The sequence below is a fragment of the Coffea eugenioides genome, chromosome 11 (assembly GCF_003713205.1).
Source record: "Coffea eugenioides isolate CCC68of chromosome 11, Ceug_1.0, whole genome shotgun sequence".
Classification (NCBI taxonomy): Eukaryota; Viridiplantae; Streptophyta; class Magnoliopsida; order Gentianales; family Rubiaceae; genus Coffea; species Coffea eugenioides.
The window spans coordinates 33,126,572-33,136,569 of NC_040045.1; positions in this window are offsets into that span (position 1 = coordinate 33,126,572).

Sequence of the window (9,998 nt, forward strand, 5' to 3'; positions counted from 1 at the left end):
TTGAGGGTTAACTAGAATAGTTGTAAAACTCCTTGGCTCAACCAAAGAGTGTTTGGGGTGAGGAAGAAGTGAGCCTTCACTTGTACATCTTGGTTAGCATCGCCATCAATTGAAGAGGCTATTGGATTGATATTTGGTTTGCATTTCTTATATTTTCTCTTTAATTAAGTTTTCTTTATTGAGCTTATATGTGATATATCTTTGTGGCTCATTGTGAAATTGTTTGTACTCATTGGGTTGCACCGGGACTTACACACGCATTCTTCAATTTCAGCTGCAACTTGTGTTTTGTTCACACCAGCTTTTTGACCCATTTTTCTGCAAGAATTTTGGTGAAAACAAACCAGGACAGCTGCCAAAGAAGCTTTACAACTCAAATCTAGCTTGTTTATGTGCTCAAGGAGAATCTTAAAATGATTTAACACTTTGTCTTTTGCTTGAATCTCTTTATAAATAGAGGCCTTTGGAAAACATTATGATAACTTTGGAAGGTTAAAGAAACTCCACAAAAATGTAGTCTTCACTAGTTTTTCTTAGTTCAATAATATAGTATAGTTATAATAGTTTATCCTTCTTGTATTTGTAGTTAGATTTGGATGAAAAATTGAGGAGCAAAGAGGGAGAGTTTGAAACTTATGTGACAAGGGTGACTTCTCTTCTATCACTTTCTCTTTTGTGTTTAAGTTCATGTTTAACTATAATACAAGCTTGGATCTTGTTTTCATCGTTTTCATGTTTAATTAAAGTTTATGCTTAGAGTTATGGATGAACTTGCTATATCTTGTTAGTGATATTTATTTGGTTATTTAATGATATTATTTTGAGCAACTTATTTATCACTTGGGCTTATCTAATCATGATTAACTGGCCATTAGTTGTGATAATATTAAAGTGTTAAGTTTGCAATGAGAATTGGAAGTTAACACTAGGTTCAAGGCGTTAATAAACCTAGGGAGTTCACTCACGAGGATATAGGAGCACCTGTGTAGTTTTGGTGACTTGTTTCATGCAATTTTATAGAGGTAATTAATTGTAACTAATTTCATAATCACGAAAGTAGGTATATCTTAGTTACAAGTATAGTTGATTTACTACGAAAGTAGGTTTTACATACATTAGAAAATTATGCCGTAAGTAGCCAAGATAATAGCATTCACTTAACTGGTAATTTCATTTGTAAGAGTAGTAAAGAATTTCATACCTCTAGGAGCCTTATATTGTTATTTTTGTTACTTTTATCTTATGTTTATAGTGTAGAATTAATTTCTTGCACTTGTGATAGTTTAAATAATAAAAAAGTTCAAAAAACATCGGTAATTGATAATCTTCTATGTGGATTCAACCCTTAATATCCTATATTCAATCTCTACTCGTATACTTGCGAAAAATTACGTATAGGGTATTTAGGATTTTATAAATGTAAAATTTGATTATGGATGAGCTAATTGATATATGTATACTCTGTGCTCGTCAACATGATTAGGCAAGTATCGTAAGCTACTACATTGGATAATGAGATGTATCAAGCCAAAACCGTTCATAAATTTGCTGAATAATTTATAGGCTTAATTGCATTTTGCTCCCTACATTTGAGCCCTTGTAACACTTTGCCTCCCTAAACTCCAAATATATACACTTTACCACTAGTGATCAACCTTTTGACGAGATTAAGATGAAATTATATTTTTCATAACCAAACTATCATTGGCTAATTTTTAAATACACATAATAATTATAACATAGTACTAAACACGTTTTTCTTTAATAGTTACTAAATATATTTAAATACAATTACACTATGAATTTGATCTTTTAGCACTAAAATAAATTAGATAATCCACAAAAAAGAAGTCTAAGCAACTCAATGTGTTTTTTCTTAATGCTTATATCAATACTTATTTTAAATGAAATAAAATTAAGCATTTGAACGAAATTTATTTGCTTATATTTTTTATCGTAGTACTTTTAATGTGTTTTATATGAGATAAAAATATCATAAAAAATAAATATATATTGAAAACATGATTTTTGTCCTCTTGATAATTTTAATTTTGTACATGATAAAATGAGACGAGTTTAAGAATTTAGAGAGTAAAGCATCCACCACAAAAATTTTAAAACTAAAGGAAGAATCATGATATAATTTAAGGATGCCAAATGAAATTAACCCTAAATAAATCAATAGTCTATTGAACGTAGTATGACAAATCATGTGATAGGTTGCATTTTTTGTCATTAATTTTATGATTGTTTCCCCTCTTATTTTATCAAATATTGCATTAATTGATAGATTCTACTTTATTTTTTATAATTGGTATTGGTTGTAGGGATTTGGAGCAAAAAGGAATTAAAAAACGTGATTTTCACTGGACTTTTATGTTGTTTAGCGTGGGCGCGTCAAGATCTAACTTTACATGTCTAGAGACTCGAGATTTGTCACGTGATCTCCAAAAATTCAAATTGAAGTTACAAGATTCGGATGATGGATAGTATTTGATTTCTATTAGGACGCTAGCTACTTTGTCGATTATTGAGAGGATGAGATTTTGTTATAATTTGATTTGGCTAAGTAATAGTGGTCTACTAATGTGGTTTTGCTTAAGATCTATGTGGTGCTGTGGCACCCGTATGGTCCGATGGTGGTTTAAACCCCCATCGGTTCCTCGTGACCCTGTTGGGTTCCTCCCCTAGTATAGGCTAGGATTAGGACTAGGAGTAGGTGTAGATGTAGATGATGACAAGTGACAAAAAAAAAGAAAAAGTAATAGTGGTCTACTAACAGTAGGAAACAAGACCAAAAAGGCATTATCGTTTGCCTTTTATCTTTTCTTTTCCTGGGAACAGGAGACTACCACGAGTAGTGGCAGTAGATATCTTTTATTCCTTGCAAGAAACAACAGAGACGGCTAACTCTTCTTTTCTTTCGAGACTTCATCTCGTATTCTTGGAAAATGATTTTGGCGATTAATTCCTATATTTGGCGCATGGCTTTTTCTTTGGATATGAACTAAGCTTCTCATTCTAGTCGAAAAACAACGGAGGATTTGATTCATCTAAAATTGTGAGATCGAATTAATTATATTTATTTCTTTTATTTACAAGTAATTGTATATTTTCTGATTTATTTCTTATGGTTGTTACATTGATTGGATATCCAAGGCCCGGAATTTAAATTAATTTAATAACTTAAAACCAATTATAGTAGCTAAATCTGTAATTGTTTAATTGCTGTAAAATAGTGGTAACTGGCATGATTGAGTTTGTGTTAGGAAAATATATGAGCTAATTTAAAATAACTCCCGTAGAGCGTTATTTGATTAGAACAGGGCTCCTCTAACTCTTAAGGCAATTAGAAAATTGAATTCTAAGATCATATCTAGAATTATTTCTTAATTAGGACAGTGATTAACGGTCGTACCTTAATCACCAGTGAGGAGGAGTTGACTGTCATCGTTTGTTTGACAGCTATAACTTATTTATCAGTTAATAAATGGAATTACTATTGCGTCAATGATCAATTGAGTGAACCATTTTCGAAGTTATTTCTTAGCTAGAGTTATTTATTATTGATTCAATTTTAATAAATTGTCATTTAGTTTTTTTTACTTGTTTATTTTATTTGAATTGTTTAATTATTTTCATTTTTATAAAAATCCCCTCTGTAGACACCAAAAAAATTTTAAAAAAAATTATTTTTATTCGTTTTGTTTTATTTTATTTATTTTATTTGCCTCTATTTATATTTTTATCTTTTCATCTCATTTGGTTTTTATTTGATTGTTTTGCAAAAAAAATTAGAAAGAAAAGAAAAGGAAAGACAGAAAAGGAAAAATAAAATATCAGATGTTTGTAGAAAAAAAAAATCTGGGATCCACAGCACGCGCGCGTGATCTTCCCCTCGAGCTGCATTTTTGTAGCAGAAACCGTACATTGCAGCTGGCATTTTGGGGCAATTTGGATGCAATTTGTTTTCCCTTTCTTGCCTCCCAAGCTTAATTCATACAAGGACACCTCAACTTCCAATTCTTATCCAAAAAACAGCTGGGAAATTGATCTAATGGACCTAAAGAGAACCACAAAAACCCAGCTCAATCTCAGCCTTTCCTCTGAGGGTTTTGATCAATTTGGCTCCATTTAAAAGGAAGAGAAAGGCTTGAAAATGCAGCCATTAGGGTAAGAAAGAGAGGGGAGAGCGGCGGAAAAAGAGGAAAGGAGGAAAAGAGGAGAGCAGGAGAGAGAAAAGGAAAAAAAAAAACTTTTTCTGGAAAAAAATTGGAACCAGGCTGATGAACCGGCCAGATTCCTTACCAAATTCCGGTGGCGATTTTAGTTTTTTGTGCGAAGTCTTGATTTCTGCACTATCCCTGAAGGCAGTAAAGAAACTTTTGTTTGAGAATAATCTAGGAAAAACGTCCCCAAGCCAGACAAATCGAAGCCCAAATTAGTGAGTTTGTCAAATTTTGAGGGTTTTTGCAGCAAAGTTGGATTGACAGATTCAGCTTTGGGACGTGTTTCTTTTTCTTTTTGTATTTCCCCACGTTTTGTATTTCCCCACGTTTGTTTGGTAATCTTTTGCATCTTTTTACTTTCGTATATCCTCAGATTTGCATCGAATATGTTAAAACTTTGCTGCTGCACTTGTTCTTCTAGCTTTTCTTCTTTTCTTCTTCTGTGGTTTTCTCCTTTTTTGCAAGTTGTTAGCCCAGATTTCCACCCAATAATGTTGTGTTCGAATGTTTAGATCTATTGTTAGTGTATGGGTAATAAGATATTGTGTGCTTAGAAATCATCTGACACAATATCTCGGTGGATGATAAGCCTCCAAAGTTGCAGCAAGCTTCGAACAGATTGCATGGAAGTTTAGAAATATTTCAACTTGACCCCTCAACCTTTACATAATTACACTAAGGTCCAAAACTTTGTAAAAATAAGTCAAAATTTCCCATTTCAAGCCTTAATCTTTTTTTTTTTTTCATATTTTATGTAGGCTTTTGAGTAAATTATTTCAGAATTTTAGCATATAATGAGGGACTAAACATTTTGTTGGGTTTTATTTATTTTGGGAATTGGGTAATGTTACTTTGATTGGGTTTTGGTAAATGGATTGATTTTATTTTCTTGGGTTATCACATGGGCTTTGAGCCCAAAGGCAGAATTGGACTAGAAGCCAGGCTAGTCCACTCTTTCCCTTTGGATTTTTTAGTTGGGGCAAGGGTTTCTGACCCAAGGAATAAATAAAAATGGTCCAGGCTTTTGTTTCTTAAGAATCTGATACGAAAATTGTAAATCTAGTCACTAGTCTTTGGAGAAAATTCACTGTGGCCCTAAAACGTTGAATTTATTTCAATTAAGTCCCTAATTTAATTGCGATTTGGTCCCAAACTTTATTATAATTTGACCTCAAAAACTTTTCAATTTTTGCAATTTGATCCCTGATAGCTTTGATTTCTTAAGTATAATTGGTTTATCTTCTTTAATTGTTAATCATGCCTCATTTAAATGCATTTAATTAGTAAATCTTAGGAATTTTATGGTTATTTATATTCCTTTATAGTAGTGAAGTGAATTTGTCATATGTTTACCTTTTTTTAAATTATTAATTAAATTGGTGCCTTGACTATTTTGTTGATTTTGGAGTATAAATAGGGCAAATCCTACCTGATTTAATCGCTACTTCAAGGAAAGTACTTTCTATTATTATTTTAAATCCCTTTATGTGTTCCTATGTGTTTTTTATGTATGACTGCATGTTTTGAGTGCTTTTTATTGTATTTACTCATTTTATTCATTTCAAACTTTTCATTTATTATATTTGATTTTTGATGATTATTTTGAGGGCATTTAATGCCAAATTATAATAGATAGATGTTCACGAAATGTATGTAGCTAGATTATGTAATAGATGGATTTTATTTTTGCCAAAAATATAATTAGTTAGATAAATGTAATAGTTAGGTTATTATTTTTTAAAAGGAGAATTGTAATTTTGGTTCCCAATCTATAGTCCATGCGCAGAATTAGTCCCCAATCTATTTCAAAAATCAATTTTGGTCCCCAATTTATTCAATTTGTGCGAAAGTGGACAATTGATAAAATTTCTTCAATTTTAGTTGAAACCAAGTCATGTGAGATCATGTGCCGGCACTTAAACCCCTTTTTTTCAAATTTTTTAATTTCTAAAATGCATTTTTTAATATTTTCAACTTTCTCTTGACTTTTGTTTTATTAAACAAAGACATAAAAGGCAAAAATTTACTAATCAAGCAGTTAATAATGATTAGTGGAAAAAATCACATAATAAAGAAATCAGCAGAAATACCAACAAGAAAATTGCCAACAATAATTTTCTTTCCCACGCTGTTAGTCTCTCAATTATAGCATTCTTAGAGTTCAGGCTTTGCAACAATTTAGGAATTAGAGCAGTAGATCTTCTACACATTTTCGGATCATGCCATTCAAAATAATTGCAACCTTTTCCTCCGTCACCCTTCACAACCAACATCATAAAGCTTTAGCGCAAAGGTCAAATTCATCAACCAAAATAAAAACAGAGAACCATTCCTTCTTGATGGCACAAGTGAAATTTCTTCTCCTAGAATTGTTGTCTATCCAGGATGTAACCATTATTGCTCGCTGCTTGCAGTCACAATTTTTCATTGGTTCCATGAGGACCTAAATTGAGAATAGAAGAACAAAGTTCTGCCTAATTCTTGCAAATTTATGCCAAAATTATCAATTTTTGTTCTCTGATTAGAAAGTGATTGAGGCTCCTACGGTATGTTCTTGAGTTGGACAAGAGAACATGACAAAAGAAAGAAATAGAGGACATCGATACCCCTATTTATTTTGTATTTTTTCCACTAATCATTATTAACTGCTTGATTAGCGAATTTTAGCCTTTTATGTCTTTGTTTAATAAAAAAAAGACAAGAAAAGCTGAAAATATTAAAAAATGTGTTTCAAAAATTAAAAAGTTGAAAAAAGGGGTTTTAAGTGCCGACACATGGTCTCACATGACTTGGTTCTAACTAAAATTGAAGAAATTTCATCAATTGTCCACTTTCGCGCAAAATTGAATAGATTGGGGACCAAAATTGATTTGTACAATTGATTAGGGACTAGTTCTGCACATGGTCTATAGATTAGGGACCAAAATTACAATTCTCCCTTTTTAAATTCCCCCTTAAATTGTAGTTAGGGCCCCAAAATTGTAATAGTTAGGTCTTTATATGCGTTTATTTTCTTGTGTGCTTGCATGCTTGGGTGCTTATGTATTTATTCGATTTCTCTAGGGCGTTTGCATCTAAATATTATACTTATGTGTTATGTACTCTATGTGCTTTATGTGTTTATTTACTTTGACTATGTTTTATAAGATTTATTTATTTATAATAAATGCATGATGTCACCACACTAGTCTAATATTAGTTGTGGTCTCTCCCCCTATTTCTCAATGCTAGTAAGAATTTATAGGCATAAGTTAATCTAGTGCCAAACCCTTAGGACCGCCTACGAGCTAGAATCACATTTTTCCATGACATTTATTGCATTTTATGCATGTTTTCATTTTAGGATCTTTTTTTCTCATATTGCATGATATTTCCCCTACTATTATTCCCTTACCATCTATATGTTTGGACCATATCATTTAGAATTGCATTTTATTTTAAGAAATTAGAAATAGACTAATCCATTTGCTTGAAGAGTTACCCTTCAAATATGAGAAATGAATGAGTATGCCTTCTTAGTCTTAGCACGCTCCTATTCCCCTCTGTAAAAGAAAATTTGAGTCACAAATCTTAGTCTCCCATACCCATTCTATTGCAATCCTCTCTTTTAAGTCATGTATATTCATCTATATTATAGTTTCCTCTTTTTGAATCTCATCTTCAGCATATTCGTGACCTCTTCGAATGATCATTTTTTGGGTCTCACAATTAATATGATTGGTATTAATTAGACTTTCAATAGACATCTCGACCCTCTCGATCCCCCTAGGTTTAAGAATGCATCCATATATAAGTATCCAAATGTGATAAGTTTTATATGTTAGACTAGGAAAATTTTTGACTAAATCTCGTAACTAGTTTTGGTTAAATTGAAAAGTGCTTTAGGTTTGAACCTATCAAATCTCCGCCTTGCTTTTCTTCAACCGTGACTCCCGAATTCTTTTCTGTTGTTTTTAAAGACCTGGAGCCATCTAAAAAGGGTTTTATTTATTATTTATCTTGAGTGACTTGGTACATCTGAACTCAATACCAAAGGACAAATTTTTCTTTATTTATTTTCTAAAATCAAAAAATTCATATTTTTAACACATAAAATTTATTTTCAAAAATGGGGCGCGACATCCCCAAGACTCTGAACTCTAGAAGAAACGAATTTTTTTCTAGTTTTTGTGGATTCGACCATATTCACCTTATATGCAAAAATTGTATTTTTTTTGAGTAGGTATTTATTATTGCACATGCTCAGTACTTATCAATTTTTAGCGCCATTGCCGGGGACTGGTACCTGATTAAATTGTTTCTTTTTGAGTTCATCTTATTTTTATTTTTATTTTCCTCTTATTATTATCATCATCATCATTATTGTTATTATTATTATTATTTTACTAGTTTATGGCTGCTAATATTCAATATTTTGGTGATAAACTGGATTTTATTTCTAGAAGGGGTAATGAGGCTCGTATTTTTTCTAATAATCAATATTTAGATACACTAACATCTCATGTAGAGAAAGTGGCTGTTGCAACCTGTGGGATCTGTTATGTCTTGCATCATTTAACAGACATGTGCCCCGAATTTCAAGATGATCTGAGTGCCCCAATCAATACTTGTGGAGATTTTTCACCCCTATCTCAAGCATGGTGTGACCCTTATTCAAATGGGTATGATCAAGGACGGTGGGATAACTTTAACTTTAATTATGCAACAGAGCCAATGGATTTTCAACAGTAAGAGTATCAAGAACCATCATCCATGTCAGATATGTCTTTTGAAGAAATGATTAAATCACTAAATATTTTTAGTAATAAGAGACAAAGTATAGAGCAAAACATGAAAATTAACTCAGGAACCAAAATCATATAAACATTAATTAAATTCAATGAATAAACATTAACCCTATACAAATTAACACAAAAATTCTAGGAGATAAATTTAGAATAAGAACAACTGATAAATTAATAATTATAAAAGAAATATCTAAATTACAAATCGAAAATAATGTACGTGTCTAAATAATTAATGATTATGAATCAAAATACAATAAATTGTAAAAGGAAAAAAAATTAGACTTGCCTTGGAGGAAATATCAATGCTTGCTTGTTCCTTTGTAAGTTAGTTTTTGACTTGCTTGATTAGATTGTTCGTTCGGGTGTTGGTTTTTGGCGAATTCATCAAGTCAATCACGTATAAGTATAATTCTAAACATGATTAAATTTCCTTTTATTTATCAATTATCCATTTCCTTACCTTAACTAATGTAAGGATATACTAAATACATTAAAATTATAATCATGAAATTTAAAATATATATATATATATATATATATATATATATAAAACACACATATACATATATATATATATGATTAATCTTTCTTACACAGACAATATATACACTCTCAATATTAGATGAATGATCACTATACAAAATTTGAATTTAAAATTTAACTTTTTCACATATATTATGGATTCAATGGTAACAATGTATACACCATTATGTGTATAAAATTTATTCATATATTTATATCTATAAGGAAATTAGAGTGAATTATTACAAAAGATGTCGTTTTCAGAGAGAAATTAAAAGAGATAAACATATTAAATAATCAAAAACACTTACTGATGATGGGGTAAAAGGATAGAGTTCAAACTTCCTCTAATTGTTTAGATTATTTAGGAGATATTTGAATTTGTAAATTATAAACTGTTATATTATTTAAAATATTTTTTGATGATTGGTGAATTATAAATTCAAAGATCTCTTAAATA